Source organism: Moschus berezovskii, chromosome 4, assembly GCF_049115385.1.
Source record: "Moschus berezovskii isolate FMDL1 chromosome 4, NW_MosBer_1.0, whole genome shotgun sequence".
NCBI classification, from domain to species: Eukaryota; Metazoa; Chordata; class Mammalia; order Artiodactyla; family Moschidae; genus Moschus; species Moschus berezovskii.
In genome coordinates, this window is record NC_142463.1 from 38,813,377 (window position 1) to 38,831,479 (window position 18,103).

At 41.3% G+C, this 18,103-nt stretch overlaps 1 long non-coding RNA gene across 4 annotated transcripts in view; it reads right to left on the bottom strand.

Moving 5' to 3' along the window:
* LOC148778036 (uncharacterized) overlaps positions 1-18,103 on the bottom strand; it is a 139,614-nt gene that overhangs the window by 110,359 nt on the left and 11,152 nt on the right. The window contains exon 2 of one of the 4 annotated variants that reach the window (XR_016037196.1): positions 17,681-17,778. The exons of the other annotated variants lie outside the window; for them this stretch is intronic. This is a non-coding gene — a long non-coding RNA (uncharacterized LOC148778036). The remainder of the gene's footprint in view (positions 1-17,680; positions 17,779-18,103) is intronic. 4 annotated transcript variants of the gene reach the window in all.

Consider the following 18,103-nt stretch of genomic DNA (forward strand, 5'->3'; position numbering starts at 1 on the left):
GGTCACTTGACCTCAGATGTAACTTCTGTCGAATACCATCATTTTAACAAAGTTGAGGAGTTGCACCTCCCTAGCCAGAGATGACCTTTCCAGCCTGCCGCTCCCCAATTGGCTCTGACAAAAGATTTTACTGCCCCCTCCATTCCCAACAAATGAATGTTAAGGCCTCAATGAATTGGTTCACATGGAAAGTTATAGTTTTTCATTGCCATGAGCATTTTTAAAATTGGATCCCCCCCTTTTGTATTTGGCCTGTGGTACTGGTATTTTTCTTTTTGCATTTGGATGCTCAAACACAGAAAACTACTTCCTGCTGAAAAATAATATTCTGGCCCCCCAGTGGCAATTCTGCAATTGTTGCCTAAAACAGAGATGACATGTCATGAGTTCTTGTCAGGATACATATTCCCTATTCCTTCATTTCCTTGCCTTTCTGTGCTTTGTCTCATGTCCCAGCATTTCTAAGTTTTCCTTAAATTTACAAGAAGAAGAAAAGTAATTGGGTCATCGTGATTTTTGAAAGCTCTCAAATTAGAATGTGTGTGCTAAGTTGATTCAGCTGTGCCCAACTCTTTTCAACCCTATGGACTGTAACCCACCAGGCTCCTCTGTCCATGGAATTCTCCAGGCCAGAATACTGGAGTGGGTTGCCATTTTATTCTCCAGGGGATCTTCCCAACCCAGAGATTGAACTCACATCTCTGGCATCTCCTGCATTGGCAAGTGGGTTCTTTATCAGGAGCACCACCTGGGAAGTCCTGTGGCTTTCTGTACATACTGCCAATCGATTTGGTGAAAAGATTGAGACTGAGAGAGAGAGAGAGAGAGAGAGAGAGTGTGTGTGTGTGTGTGAGTGTGTGGATGAGAGAGTATGTGTACTGGGGAAAGACAGTTGAGAATAGTCCCCTCTGGAGCCAATAGAATAGACTGTCAAATTGCCTTCTACCCCTTCAGGAGTCACTGTGTCTCATGTGTCTGACTGCCCCACTTCCTGTGTAGAGAGCCCCACCTGAGATGGTGTTCGCTCCTTTGGGAAGGCAGTGTGGTGGGACAGAAAGAACACCGGCTTTGGATTCAGAAACCTGGGCTCAAATTCCACACCCAAACCATCCACTTGTTTTATTTTGAGAAAATTACTTAACTTCCCTGAGCCTCTGTTTCTTCATCTGTAAAATGGGCACAATTCTCACCTCTAAGGGATGCTATGAGAATGAAAAGACAGTGTATATGAGGCAGTGCCTGGGACATTGTAGGTACTTAACAAATCATAGGATTGCTATCGGCACAATGAGAAACAGAAATCGCAGCACTGGATATTATTTTTGCTCCTTCACACGTTATCTTTCTAAGAAGATACCTTAGGAGTTAGTACTAGCCATCTAGAAATTTCTTTAAGTGGATTTCTGGATGCCAGTTGGGAAGGGTGGGATGAAGCACTGGAGGCTGAAGAACTGGTTTGTAAACTGTAAAGCACAGTTTAAGGAAATTGGGTGGGTTTGGACCACCACTAGCATTTGATTAAGGTCAGGGCCAAGGCCAGAGGATGGGACAGTGGCCACATGCTGAAGGGTCTCCAGGTCCCTGCTAAGAAAATAGAATCTATCCAGCAAGCAGTAGGGATAGAAGGAGTCCAGTAGTTACCTGCATTTAAGACTTTCCCTCCAACTTCTATTCCTTATTTTTATATCACGCATTAATAAATTGTTTGATATTATCACATTTCTATAGTAGGTCTGAGAACACGTATACAGTATGAACTGTTATTAAAAGGGAGAAAATTTGCACAAAAGCAACAACATAATTTTAGTATTCTTGTTTTTTTTAATATAAAGTTATATTTAAAATTTCATGGAATCATAAAGTAGAATGCTAGAGATTCAAACTAACCAACACCATTAGCTTCTGATGAAGAAACTGAGACCCAAGAAATTCACCTTGCCCAAGGACACGATGGAAACCTTTATAACTACGCTTCTTTATGCACTGTTCTGTTTCAGACATTGTGGTGGGCCCTGCATCTACACTGCCCTTCATACTTAACAACAGTCTGCACAAAAGAGATCATATCAAACCATTATATAGATAAGTAAACCTAGGTTCAGATACCTTGAGAGCACACAGCTAATTAAGTAATGATTAAAATTCAGTTGTTGTTGTTGTTGAGTATCTAAACTGTGTCCAATCCTTTTTGACCACATGGACTATAGACTACCAGGCTCCTGGGGATTCCCCAGATAAGAATACTCGAGTGAGCTGTCATTTCCTTCTCCAGGAGATCTTCCCAACACAGGGATTGAACCCACGTCTCCTGTGTCTCCTGAATTGCGGATTCTTTACTCACTGAGCCACCTGGGAAGCCCCAAATTTACTTTTACCTGGATCCAACCTGTGAGCTCTTCTCAGTGTCCCACATGGCAACAGAGAACAGGACCTAAAGCCAGGGCGTCTTCCTCTCAGCCATGTTGGGCGGCTGTCAATCTTCTCTCAAGTCTATTCCCAATTTAAGCCAGGCCAGCACTGAACTGGTTACCTCATGTTGGTCCACAAAGAATTGCTTTTATAGTTTTCACCTTTTGGGCAGATGTTGATGTTGTGAGTTTCTACTAAGGAATAGTTTTGTGCAGAATGCATTGTTTGTGTGGAGATTTTATTGATGTGTTTTATTTCATCGCAGAGTGCCCTCATTATGAGGAACCCTAGGAAAAATTCCTGCCTGGTCCCAGGTCAGAATTAACTGAGTTTTACTAAGTATTTGACCTGTGAGCACGTTGTGTCATGGATGCTGTAAATTGTACGGCTGATCAGGGTTCCCTTTCGTGCTGGTTGTAGAACACTTCAGATCCAAATGTGAATCTCACACAGACAGAGGATGCAGGGCTTTCAGTCTGCATTGCTGTGTTATAGTCTCCTTCCTGGCTTGGTTTTGGATGCCAAACCCTACTTCTTTTTTCTCATCTGTTTATAGTTTATTTTCCCCTGACCTAATTTATGTAATCTTAGAAGAAACCTTCACATGTTTTCAGAAACAGATGATATATGTTACTAAATAAACAGAAAGTTAACTCCACATTGAAGCTCCAAACCTTTTCATTAAACTGGTGGCAGATTTTACCTGCAAGATATCCCTCCCAGCTCTGGCATAAGAAGGAAGAAGCTTAGAAGGTATAAACTCCTTACACAGAGCAATCACCCTGGGAACACTGAAGGGCCCAGGTGGGGACATGCAAGAGATGGAACGGTTCCCCACTGTCCCGTCCAAATGAACTAGGATGCTGTATCCATCCTACCTAATTAAGGAGTGCTTGAAAGCAGGGCCTTTTTCTTGATTTACAAACCCTCCTCATCATCATTTATAGTGCACTGATATGTGAAGGCAGGGAGGAGAGACACTTAAGGGAAGATGGGTATTTCCTTAGATGACATTGGTGGGGGCAAATGTCACCTTCACACAAGCACCTCCGCTCAGATGGCTTGTTAAGAGTTTGGCAGCTGTGGATGGAACACGCTGTACTTATTGACAAGGCACTGAGCTATTATCCATACTGGTACAGGAATTCAAGGACGGGACACAGATCAAGTGAGTCCATCTTCAACACTTGCTAAAAGACAGTCCTGCTGGTGGTTTCCATGCATGTAAAACTAGGGAAGCGCAATTTCATTCGTGCTTTCATTTATGTGTTCTTTCACCCACTCATTTACTCACTTGATGAACTCTGCTAATTGAGTTCTTTGCTGGACTCTAAAGATAAAAGAACGAGCAAATAGACATGGTCCCTGCTCTCATGAAAGCTATTTTGGATAGATTCAGGGATGTGGCTATCTGAAAGAAAAAAAAGCCAGAAACATCAAAAAGAAAAATTTTGTCTTTTTTTTTTTAAAGGGGGAAGGTAAAAATTTTGAAATCCAGTTGCCCTATCTTCCATTGGCTTAAAGATGTTTTTTTGAGGTGTGTGTGTGTGGGGTACTTTCTCTGTGGGGTAGAGAAACCATGGGTAGCATCTAGAAATGAGAAACAAACTTTTCCCACATAGGTCCCATGCTCCCTGGCTGAGTGGGATAAAAAAAGAGAGTTAGCCTTCTCCTGGGTCTTAATGGAACTTCCAGATCATTGCAGTGTCATTCTCTCAGCAATATTTAAAGTTTCGGTAGTTGGTCTCCTACCACCCTTGGCAGAAGACTTCCAGAATTCACTGACTTTAGAGAAATACCTGCCACTGGCCACTTAGTTTTAACCATTTCATCCATCCTCCTCAGGAAATCCATTCCTGAAGCATTGACTGTCACAACAATTAATATCATTATTCCCCAACTTGACCTTGTCAATCCCCCTCTGCACCATATATCAGGATGTGTCATATATGCCAAAACCATTCCCAAAGACTGGTGCAACTCTGCCCTCCTTCAGGGTGGACTCTTAGTTCTGATTACAGTCTCTTTACCTGTTGGGGTGGGTTGAAAGATGGCCCCCCAAAAGATGTATCTACACAAACGTATGAATGCAAGTTTCTATAGGTAGTCTTTGCACATGCAATTAATTTAAGGATCTTGAAATGAGATAATCCTGGATTATCAGGTGTAGCCTAAATCCAATGACAAGTATCCTTAATAAGAGAAAGGTAGAGAGAGATTTGGGACACACAGAGGAGAAGGTCACGTGAAGAGAGATAGAGACTGGAGTTATGCAGCCACAAACCAAGGGATGCCTAGAGCCACCAACAGTGGAAGAGCCTTTGGAAGGTGCACATTTCTGCCTATACCTTGATTTCAGACTTCTGGCCTCCAGGTCTGGGAGAGAATGAATTTCTGTTTGTTTTAAGCCAGGTTTGGAGTAATTTCTGAAGGCAGCCCTGGAAAATGAGCTCTCCTGTCATTTCCCCTGACTTCTCCAAAACCTCACTTAAACCAGAGCCTTCAAAACCTCCTTCTTTACCCATCTCATTCTGTTGACTCTGCTCCCATCCCCACCCAGCCCTCACTATCCAGCCTAGACACCTAACCTTGCCCACACTCCAGATTCTCATTCCTGCCTCAAATAGGTGTCAACCCCAAACCCGGGTCACCAGCCCTCCTTATCTCCCTCGGTTCTTGCTGTTCTGATAGAGAGACAAATGAAGGTTTAGCACCCCAAAGTTCATATTATCAAAATTCAACATGTTTTCCAGGATTAAGAATATTTCCCCTTCCTATGCTCCAATCAGAAGCTCTCTGGTTTAATCTTATTTGAGAAGACTTAGCCTACCTGGTGCAGGTTCTTGAACATTTCCCAAACCCCGCATCAAAATATCTCTCATGCTTTGCTTTGTTCTCAGTGGAGTTTTCTCTCAATTGAAAAGAACCATTCACTTGACCCTGATGGCCCATTTATTCACTATTTTGTGTGTTTCCTTCCTTTATTGTAGAATTTCTCAGGTGAGTGATTAGTGCCAACTACCTCTATTTTTATCTTTACCCATAGCTTTCAAAACATTCTACAATCTGGATTTTTCTTTACTGATAGCTCTCTCTGACTTGTGGCTGAAAAAAATTTGCCTTTTCTTATCCTGATTAACAAAACGAAACAAAACATTTCAGGTAATTCTGTTGCTCTTCTCAACTCTCCACAAATGACTTTGGGATATTGCACTACACTGAATCAACTGTCTTCTCTCCTACCTCTCTATTTCCTTATTTGTTGGCTTCTCCTTCTCCTCATGTTTCCAGGGTTATTTCATTAAACTTCTCCTCTTATATCTTATCCAATTCCTCAGAAAGCCACATTTTATGATTACAATTATCACATCAGTACTTCTTATTCCTAAATTTTGATCCTGTTCTTTCCTCACACCCAGTTCTGGTCCATGTCATTGCCACCTGGATATTTTTTGAATGAATGTCTCACTACTAAACCAAACCAACTTCTCCATCTAGTTTCCTCCTCCCAGACTTTTCTCCTTCTTCTTCATTCTTCAGTTCAGTTCAGTTCAGTTCATTCGCTCAGTCGTGTCCGACTCTTTGCGACCCCATGAATCACAGCACGCCAGGTCTCCCTGTCCATCACCAACTCCTGGAGTTCACTCAAACTCATGTCCATCAAGTCGGTGATGCCATCCAGCCATCTCATTCTCTGTCGTCCCCTTCTCCTCCCACCCCCAATCCCTCCCAGCATCAGACTCTTTTCCAGTGAGTTAACTTGTCGCATGAGGTGGCCAAAGTATTGGAGTTTCAGCTTTAGCGTCAGTCCTTCCAATGAACACCCAGGGTTGATCTCCTTTAGAACGGACTGGTTGGATCTCCTTGCAGTCCAAGGGACTCTCAAGAGTCTTCTCCAGCACCACAGTTCAAAAGCATCATTCTTGGACTTACTCAAATACCAAGTGCTACCAGCATTTTCAATAAAGTTTTGCTCATGTAAGGTGCCTCTCTCTTTCATTTTATTGAGACATAACTGACATTATATTGGCTTCAGGCAGTCAATATAATGATTCAATATTTGTATATATTGCAATATATACAAATAACAATAACTAGACCCAGTCGGTCTAGTTAACATCTGTCACCATACTGAGTCACAGAATTTTTTTTCTTGTGCTGAGAACTTTTAAGATCTACTCTCTTAACAACTTTCAATTATGCAATATAATATTATGAACTATAATCACCATGCTATACATTATATTTCCTTGCCTTCTTTATAACTGGAAGTTTGTATTTTTTGACTTCCTTTACCCACTTTGCCCATCCCCCACCCCATCTTTGGCAACCACCAATCCATTCTCTGTATTATGAGCTTGTGTGTGTGTGGTTTTTTTTTAAAGCTTTCAAATATAAGTGAGATAATATAGTATTTGTCTTTCTCTGTCTGACATACTTAGCAGAATTCCCTATAGGTCCCTCCATGCTGTTGCAAATATTTAGATTGGTGCAAAAGTAATCGTGGTTTTTGCATTATTGAAATTTGCTATATATGATACTGGAATTCATTCTTAAATGTGGTTATGTTATACATCATTTCAATGTCCATTTCTCACTTTATTTTTTTTTTTGACTAATTACTTGCTATTTATTTTATATTTACTTTAAACAATGGAAATGATGTTAGGCAAAAAGCAAACTTGACCAATATTTTTTTAGAGTTCAAAGTGGGTCGTAAAGCAGTGGAGACAACTTGCAACATCAACAACACATTTGGCCCAGGAACTGCTAACAAATGTACAGTGCAGTGTTAGTTCAAGAAGTTTTGCAAAGAAGACAAGAGCCTTGAAGATGAGAGCATAGTGACCAGCCAGCAGAAGTTGACAACGATAAACTAAGACCAGTCATTGAAGCTGACCTTCTTATAACTACAAGAGAAGTTGCTAAAGAACTCAGTGTCAACCATTCTACAGTCCTTCAGCATTTGAAGCAAATTGGAAAGGTGAAAAGGCTCGATAAGTGGGTGCCTCATGAGCTGACAGAAAATTCTTTTAAAAATCATCATTTTGAAGTGTCCTCTTCTCTTATTCTACACAACATCAATGAACCATTTCTTGGTCGGATTATGACGTGTGACAACCAGTGAAAATCACCTAAGTGGCTGGACCGAGAAGAAGCTCCAAAGCACTTCCCAAAGCCAAACTTGCACCATCAAAGTCCTGGTCACTGTTTGGTGGTCTGCTGCTGGGCTGATACAGCTTTCTGAATTCTGGTGAAACCCATTACATCTGAGAATTATGCTCAGCAAATCAGTGAAACTGCAATGGCTGCAGCTGGCAATGGTCAACAGAAAGAGCCCAGTTCTCCATGACAACATCCAACTCACGTCACACTACCAGTGCTTCTAAGTTGAACAAATTGGGCTATGAAGTTTTGCCTCATTCACCATATATACTTGACCTGTCACCAACCAAGAGCATCTAGACAACTTTTTGCAGGGAAACACTTCCACAAATAGCAAGATGCAGAAAATGCCTTCCAAGCCTTTGTCAAATCCTGAAGCATGGATTTTCACGCTACAGGAATAAACAAACTAACAGCAAAAACGTGATGATTGTAATGGTTCCTATTTTGATTAATACAGATGTATTTATGCCTAGTTATAATGATTTAAAATTCATGATCCAAAACTGCAATTACTTTTTCATCAACCTAATAGCAAGATTTTGTTCTTTTTATGGCTGAATAATATTCCATCATGTATGTGTGTTACATTTGTGTATACCACATTTTCTTTCTCCATTCTTTTTATATTGAGTTGTATGAATTCTTTCTGTAATTTGGATATCAACCCTTATCAGATATATTCTTGGAAAGTATCTTCTCCCATTCACGAAATTGCCTTTTCATTTTGTTGATTATTTCCTTCATTGTGCAAAAGCTTTTGGTGTGATGTTATCTCACTTATTTATTTTGCTTTTCTTGTCTTTGCTTCTGGTGTCAAATTCCCTCAAAATATTGTTAAGACCTATGTAAGGGAGCTTATTGCCTAGGTTTTCTTTTAAAAGTTTTATGGTTTCAAGTCTTACATTCAAGTCATTAATCCATTTTGAGTTAATTTTTGTGTATGGTGTAAGATAGCAGTCTGTTCATTCTTTTGTATGTGGCTGTCCAGTTTTCCTAATACCATTTATTGGAGAGATTGTTCTTCCCCCATTTTACATTCTTGGTTCCTTTGTCATAAATTAATTGGCCATATATGCATGGGTTTATTTCTTGGCTTTCTATTCTGTCACATTGATCTTTGTGTCTGTTTTTATGCCAGTACCATACTACTTTGAATATCATAGCATTGTAATATAGTTTGAAAAGAGGGCACATGTAGATTCCAGCTTTACTCTTATTTCTCAAGATTCTTTGACTATTAGAGGTTTTTTGTGGTTCCATTAAATTTTAGGATTATTTGTCCTATTTCTGTGAAAAATGCCACTGAAATTTTAACGGGAATTGTACTGAATCTGCAGGTTGCTTTGGCTAGTAAGGATTTTAACCATATTAATTCTTCCAATCCACCAGCACAAAATCTTTCTATTTATTTGTGGCTTCTTCAGTTTCTTTCATCAGGGCCTTTCACCTCCTTGCTTAAATTTAGTTCAGCTTTTTTTTTTAATGCAATTGTACATGGGATTGTTTTCTTAATTTCTCTAGTAGTTTGTTATTATTATATTAAAATGCAATAGATTTCTGTATTTTGACTGTGAATACTACAACTTTGGGGCTTCCATGGTAGCTCAGTGGTAAAGAATTTACCTGCCAATGCAGGAGACGGGGGTTTGATCCCCAGGTTGGAAAGATTCTCTGAAGAAGGAAGTGACAACCCACTGCAGTATTCTTGCCTGGAAAATCCCATGGACAGAGGAGCAAGGCAGGCTACAGTCCGTGGGGTCGCAAAAGAGTTGGACACAACTTAGCAACTAAAGAGCAACAACATACTGCAACTTTCCTGATCTCATTTATTCAGATGAATCATTTTTTGTTGGAGTTTTTAGAGTGTTCTATATATATAGTATCCTGTCATCTGCAAATAGTGACTGCTTTAGTTCTTCTGTTTTAATTTGTATGCCTTTTTATTTTCTTGCCTAATTGATTTGGATAAAATTTCAACAGTCAATACTATGATGAATAAAACTGGCAAAAATAGGCATCTTTGTCGTGTACCTGATCTTAGAAGAAAAGATTTCAGCTTCTCACTGTTGAGCATATGTTTTCTGTGAGCTTGTCCTATATGGCTTTTGTTACCTTGGCGTATGTTCTCAGTGTACTAACCTTGTTGAGAAGTGTATCACAAATGAATGTTGGATTTTGTCAAATGCTGTTTCTGCATATATTGAGATCATCCTACGATTCTAATTCTTCATTTTGTGAATGTGGTGTATCATGTTGATTAATTTGCGTTTGTCAAACTATCCCTGCGTCCCTAGAATAAATCTACTTGATAATAGCGTATAATCCTTGTAATGTATTGTTGAATTTGGTTTGCTAATGTTTTGCTGAGAGTTTTTGCATCTATGTCCATCAGGGATGTTGTTGTTATTTAGTCATTAAGTCATGTTTGACTCTTTTGTGACACCATGGACTGTAGCCCACCAGGTTCCTCTGTCTATGGGATTTCCCAGGCAAGAATACGGGAGTGGGTTGCCATTTCTTCCTCCAGGGGATCTTCCTTACCCAAGGACTGAACCCACGTCTCCCGCATTGGCAGGCGGATTCTTTACCACTGAGCCACCAGAGAAGCTCTCATCGGGGATGCTGGCGTACAATTTTCTTTTTTACTTTCTTTTTTGTTGGGTATTCTTGTCTAGTTTTGGTATCAGAGTAGTGCTGGCCTTGAAAACTATGTTTGGAAGGATGTCCCCTTCCTCTCTTTTTGGAAAGAGTTTGAGAAGGATTGCCATTAATTTGGTGGATTTCACTAGTGAAGCCACCTGGTCCTTCAGTTCAGTTCAGTTCAGTCACTCTGTCGTGTCCGACTCTTTTCGACCCCATGAATCACAGCACGCCAGGCCTCCCTGTCCATCACCAACTCCCGGAGTTCACTCAAACTCATGTCCATCGAGTCGGTGATGCCATCCAGCCATCTCATTCTCCGATGTCCCCTTCTCCTCTCGCCCCCAATCCTTCCCAGCATCAGAGTCTTTTCCAGTGAGTCAACTCTTCGCATGAGGTGGCCAAAGTATTGGAGTTTCAGCTTTAGGTTGTTTATTTGGATTTTTCTTCTTTCTTGAGGTAGGCATTATCGTTATGCACTTCCTTCTTAGAACTGCTTAAGTTGCATCCCATAAGTTTTGGTATATTGTATTTCCATTTTCATTTGTCCCAAGGTATTTTTTTAATTTCACTTTTGATTTCTTTCATTGACCCATTAGCTGTTCAGGAGCATGTTGTTTAGTCTACAAATATTTTCGAATTTTCCAGTTTTCTTACTGTAATTGATTTGTAATTTCATACCATTGTAGTCTGAAAAGATGCCTGATACTATTTCAGTCTTTCTTACCCACTTCAATATGGTTTACTTCTCATTTGCCAATGAGAAGGGCCTGATATGCCATTTTAAAGGTTCATTTCTAGAGGAAATTGTTCCATAGTAGCTATACATTTGCTGTGTCCGTGGGAGGAACTGAGTTTGGGATCTTCCTATACCACCATTTTGAATCATAACCTCTCACTCGCTCTCTGTTTTTAAAGTTCGTATTTCTGAAAAAATAAAATAAATTTCTTATTTCTGCAAGTCTGTTCCAGATCTTCATCACTAACCACTTCTCACTATGCATGATGCTGTCACTATTTAAATGTGCCCTTCCTGTCCTTCGCCAGTAAGCTGTAACTTCCTCAAGGGTGGACACATCCCATTCACTTTTGGACCTTTGGTACCAAATGCAGAAGTAATTATGTCCAGGATCAGGAAATACTAACGGGGCGAAGAAATGAATAGATAGATCGTTCCTTCAACTCCTCATCCCCAGTCCTTCCCTCCCTCAGATATCCTGTGATCCCCTGGATGACACATTCTTAAACTTTTTGTTCTTTTAAAAATCTCGAAAATAGTTATCATTCTCTCCATTGAGCATATGAAGAAACTGAAGCTCAGATGGGTTAAAGAACTCACTCAAATTCCCACAATAAGAAAACGGCAGAGCCTGAGATTCTGTGCCTTTTCATTTGCTATATGGCTGCCGCTTTTAGGACAGTCATGGGAAACTATGTTGGATACAAAAAGGCTAAATTATGCAGAACTTTGACAGCTAGACAAAAAATTCTGGACTTGACCCAGTTAGAACTAGTCTCTAAACACAGAGGACTAGGGTACTTATACATACTTCTTAGGTTTATTTATAAAATCAAGAGATAAAATATAAGAAATATAAAACAAAGCCTGACTCACTGCAGGTTCTCTCTCAAAAACAGTAACAGTGTGTTATCTTTAGCTGTTTATTTGTGTATGTCTTTCTTTCCACCAACTACTTGAAAGCTACTTGAGAGTGCTGGTCAGGGCTGAACTTTTTCTCATTCATGTCTCACCTTTTCTTTCTAAAGAACAGTATTGTTTGCATTAGCTAAGTGTATGGCCCTAAAGTCTGGCAGTGCCTTCGCTACCATTCCTACCAGCTGTGAGAATGTGGGCTAGTCTCCTGGCCCCCCTGTGCCTCTTTATTTTCCTCACCAGTCACTCAAGCTTAATAGTGACTACCCAGTGGAGTCCTGTCAGGATAGAATGAATAATATATAATATATATAATTATACATAACTCATATATAATGTATCTTGGTTCCTGCTACAAAGTAATTTTGAACAAATAGTAGTTATTACTCCTCATTATTATCATATTTACTTTTGTGATATTTTTGCTGAGAAATCTCCTTAAGGAATCTGTGTCAGAAGTACTTCCTATGTCTTGAGGAATTGTTGCTTCTTCTGGTCATACAAATGGTAACAGATATCTCTGGCCACCAGGGAGATCAAAATCAAACTTGAAGTTTAACCATAGCAGCTTGGTAGAACCCACTGGTTTTCTAAATATATTTGATTTATCCTTTTTATAGTTCTGTTTCCTACTTCCATCTCTATTTTACTGTTATTGTAAACTGCCTCAAATCACTGGGTCTTTAAATTGTAGCTTCTACTACATTAGCTTCTTCTACTAATTCCCCTTCTTCTACTGGAATTAGCCACCTTGTCACTGCAAAGCCATGCACAAACCTGCAGGCTCATCTCCTGGCTGTTCTCATGGCCACCGAGGCCCTTGCTTCTCTAGACTGAAACAGCTCATGGTTCCATGGTTCCTGATCAATTCCGTTTAGTCCAGATTTTCTGTGGAATCTGCCTAACCTGACCCCTGCCTTCCAAAACTGCCCTCCCAGCCTCAGAAGTTGCATTCAGGAGCCATGTTTACGCCGAGTGCCTCTACCACCCTGGCCTACAGCTGATGGAACCAGGTAGAACCTGCACAAAGAGATCAATCATATTTTCTCCCCCAGATATTTGGAAAGGGAGTTAGGGCCACTAGTTCGCTTCTGTGGGTCTTTTGAACTGGGGGTAAATCATCTTGGCGGCCATGGGGACAGCTATTAAGCATAGAAGAGAGAACAAAGAATAAAGCAGTGGAGAGGCGGGCAGAGAGTTGCATGCAGGTGGCCTCGGAAGGGACAGAGACAAAAAGGGTCATTGCTGGTTCTGAACAGCTCTCCAGTTCCAGGTTTCATTCTTCTCTCAATCTTGGCTGCCCTCTTGGAGTCCATAAAACACCCCTGTGACCTTGTAATCAATGTCCCTTTTTGTTTTAAACCAGTTAGAGTGACTTCTTGTTCAATGTAGAGTCAGCCTCCTCCTTCCCATCTCTCTCCTCTCCTTCCCTCTCCTTTTCTCTCTCTTGTCCTCATCTCTCCTCTCCTTAATTTTTATGTTCTTATGACCCTATGACTATGCCTTGAGACTATCCACATTTGCCTTGCTTCAGATCAACTCTCTTCAGCCATTTCATCCTGAAGCTCTCCTTCTCTTTTCAATATGAAAGCCTGGCAACCATCCCAACCTTGCACTCTGTAAGGCAAAAACCTTCCTTCTCTTCTTTCCTTTTGAAATTTCCTTTACTGGCCAGTCACTCAAGCCTGCCATTTGTCATGGTCTCTGGCTTCTGATCCTCCTAAGGGAATTTCAAGATCCCTTAATTTTGTAATCCTCTCTCTTTTCATGGCCTCAAGATCTGCCTTTTCCCTCTTAATCTCAACAGTTTGTCATTTTTATATTTGATTAGTGGAATGTTGTCCTTACTAGACTCATGATTGCCAGGTTTCTCTACCTTCTGTCACTTTAAAATGCTTCCAAAAACTGATACTTCTAAAGGAGACATTACCCAGTCTGTATATGTCCAATGAAGACCCTTATGCAATATTGATATTTACCCAGCTATTGCCACTTTTAGCTTCTCGGGAAGAATTTGTGTTTTGATGACACTTATGATCCGAATTAGTGTGGAATGGTCACTATGAGCTCCCTTGGAACAACCACCTTCAATGGCCCCCTTTCTCCCTCAGAAGAAAGTTCTAGTTCCTTAGTCTGATAGTCAAAGTTTTCTACATTCTGATCTCTACCAACCTTTTCTTTCTTACCTTAGCTCCCCCATGGGACCCTTTACTGAAGGCAGACTGTCTACTCACTGTTTCCCAAACTCACCCTGGGCTTCCCAGCCTCTGGGCTATGCATTCATTCATTCCTGGGACACACACATTGTACCAGGCACAGGACATCAAACGGTGAACAAGAGGCAGTTTGCCAGTGAACACACTTTCATTCCATGCTGGTCTGCAATGTCTTTTCTCTCCTTCCCCATGCCTTTTGTACTAAATTCTACCTATCCTTCAAGGTCACACTAAAATCCACCTCTTCCCCAATCACATCTGTCTGAAATGGCCTCTCTGTCCAAAACCATGTTTCTGTGTTTTCGTTTGTACTTTGAGGTTAATTATCACTTAACATTTGAATTTGAATCTGCACCTTGGTCTCCTGTGCTAGATATAAGCTCCTTGAGAGACATCTTCTGTTGCTTCATTTGGGCATCCACTGTGGCTCAGATGGTAAAGAATCTGCCTGAAATGTGGGGGACCCAGGTTCAATCCCTGCGTTGGGAAGATCCCCTGGAGAAGGGCATAGAGACCCACTCCAGTATTCTTGCCTGGAGAATCCCACGGACAGAGGAGTCTGGTGGGGTACAGTTACAAAGAGTCGGACATAACCCATGCAACTGAAGACGTTGCTTCATTTTACCCCTTGAGGCCTTGCCCAGAGTATTAGATCAAAAAGTACATGCAATTTATTGTGGCAGTTTAGGATCACAGTTCCTTATAACAACCCCAAATGACTGAATATGCATTTCCCCTTCTGGTCGACTTACTTGGTTGGCCCAGAAGTTTGTTCAGGTTTTCCATAACATCTTATGGACAAACCCAAATGAACTTTTGGGCCAACCCACTATTTCCACTGGTTCAACATTCTCCTGCTTAAAATCACAGGTGCTTTGCCATGGATGGACCTGGAAGACATTAAGCTAAGGGAAAGCAGCCAGTCCCCAAAAGACAGATACAGCACGATTCCTCTTATATGAGGTCCCTAGTGTAGTCAAATTCATAAAGTAGCATGATGGTGGCAGGAGCTGGGGGCAGGAAGGAATGAGGAGTCATTGTTTAATGGAAATGGAGTTTCAGTTTGGAAAGAGGAAGAAGTTCTGGAGATGGATGGTGGTTGATGATCACACAACAACATGAATACACTTGATGCCACTGAACTGTACACTTGGAAATAGTTAAAATGGTAGTTTTATGTCGCATGCATTTTAACAAAATTTAAAATAATCACCCTGGTCCCAAGCTGCAGAAGGCTGTGGTCCATGTCTCCCCACTCTGGATGCCTCTCCTGGCCTCCCATTTCCAGCTCAAGTGGTAGCAGGCTAAATACTTGTGGAAGTGAAGTGAACAGCATTGTTGCCTCGAAATTGAGAAGGAAAATTAGAAGCGGACTCTTCGAAAATGCTTTGAACACTTCTCACGTTTCACCTTGCCGCTGTCTCTTCAGGATGTAAGTGGAAAAAAATGTCAGACCTCAAAGCCAACAAGAGAAGGCGTTTTCTGGGCTCAGATGAAGAAATCTACAAAATTAGGAAATGTTTGTGCCATTTCTGGAGGCCCTGGACAGGCTCAGTTCACCTCCAAGTGATTTACCTGTGGCTCTCCGTGATTATTTACTTGGCTCTTCAGTTCAAGACAATCACAGGAATGTACGGCCCATAAATTAGAATAGCTATGAAACACAGACTGCCTTTATGTAGAAACATAACTTTAGCTGTTTTTTTTTTTTTTCCAAAGGGAAAATACATTTAATATACAGGCTGAGAGTGATCACTCTGCTCTTACTGCCTCCTTTTTAATATCAGAGTTCAGCACGGATCTCTTGCTGTCCTAGGTCTTTGCCCTTGTGGCTGACTACGGGCTCAGGAGACAGATATTCTCTCAAATGCTCCTTGACTGAGTCCCATTGGGGAGCACCGAGGCTTCACCTACCATGTCTACCCCACCCCAAACTTTGGCTGTCTCACTGTTTGGGTGGTAGGGCTTTTCACAGCAGGTGAGTGTGGAAGTGGCATAAATAATTCAGAATATCGGGAGGAACCTGGATCTGGGGGCTGGGCCCACCAGCTCTGGACACGGGCCCCGCCACATCCCGGCATTGACTTCATCACACCCATCTCTAAAATAGGCTAACTATACCCCCTGATTGAGTTACGGTGAGGAATAGAGATAACGAACAGAAGTAGAAGAACCTGACATTCCATAAACATGAATAAAAATATCAAGATGATAGCTCTGTATTTTGAGGTAAGCAAAGAAGCCTCAAACTGAGGATGGACAGTTCATCAGATGAAAGGGAGGGTTGAGGCAGGACACTGAAAGCTAGTAAGGGAGGAGGAAAGTTGCGGGGTGTCTGGCCAAGTCAGGAGCACAGCCCCACTGATGTAGACAGCAGGTTATCTGCAGGTACTTTGAGGAGGGTCTAGGATTAGGGAGGGCACGGATGAATGAAGAAGCAAAACTTTTAAAGCTAGGAAGTGTGACCTGGTGGCCAGAGGCAGATATCCAGGTTCCACTGTTTCTAGTCCTAACAGGGACAGCCTATCAGACCCTGGTGCCACACTGCCAGGGTTTGACTTCTGACCTTGCCCTCACTAGCTGTGCAACCTTGAGCCAGTTACTTAACCTCACTGAACATTTAGTTTTTCCTCTGGTAAATGGAAGTTATAATAATATCTACCTAGCTTTATAAGATTGTTATGACAATTAAATAAAATTAAGATGTGGAAAACTCTTAAATAGTTCCTGACACATAGCACACCAAAAAAGATGTTTGATATTTTTAACAGAATTCATTCCTTTAAACAAATTCATTCAACAAATGTGTCCAGGCCAGACACTGTGTTAGGCACTGACAAAGCAGCTGTGAAGTGGTTTGCACGGTCCTTGCCCTCATGGAACTGAAAGCTTAGCTTCCAAGGATTTCTTCTTATTCGTTGCCAACAACCCAGCCAAGATAAGGTTTTGGTGTTTGTTCTCGGATCTGTGATCTGGACTATAGGCCTTTTCTCAGGTTTCATTTATTTCTTAGCATACCTGCTTCTCCTGCAGGTAATTGAGAATTGTTGGGACATTCTATAAAAAGCTTACCGAATTGAGGGTACTCAATCAATGTTGAATAATAACAAGAGAAATGTATAATGTATAAACAGATTATGTTGGGGTCTTAAACTTTCCTTCATCTCATTAATATATATGGGAGCACACTTCCTCTGCATTGCTGTCCAATGCAGGCTGTCCTCCAGCCAGCAAGGAAGGCCAGGCTCCACTGAATCCCGCCTGGGGCCTGGAGAGACTTGGGGTGCTGCTCAGGATCCAAGCAGGGATCTTCTTCACAAGTGCCGGCCGTTTCCTTTCACATGAAGAGTTGTCCTTTGCTTACCCCTTATGGTTCTACTGGGTTCCCAGGTGGCTCTAGTGGTAAAGTACCTGCCTGCCACTTCAGGAGACATAAGAGACAAGGGTTCGATCCCTGAGTCGGGAAGATCCCCTGGAGGAGGACACAGCAAACCAGTCCAGTATCTTGCCTGGAGAATCCCATGGACAGAGAAGCCTGGCAAGTTATGGTCCATAGGGTCGCAAAGAGTCAGACATGATTGAAGTGACTTACCATCATCTATCAGGCTTAGAAGGGATCAAGTTCTTCTGTCATTTTGCTTTATCCTTAAAACAACCCTGGGAAGTAGGTTCTTCTGACCTCTCTTGTGTCTGAAGGAACAAAGTCAGAGAGGCATGCCACAATTTGTTCAAGTTCACCCAGTACAGCTGGGGTGGGATTCTAACCCAGGCATAGGCCTACACTACCACATCCCCTTTTAACAAATCTCTCCAGCCTCTAACATACTTGTTCTTCTAGAAAACACGCAGCCATTCTCTTCTGCATAAAATCAGCTGTATATTTTTAGGAAACCCCAAAGCCTTCAGTGCAGAATACCCTGTTCTCTACACAGGAATTCCTATCACGCTTTGCAAATCTCTTATTGACTTGTTTATTTTCAGTGACTCTAAGTTCTATCAACTATTGTACCTCAGA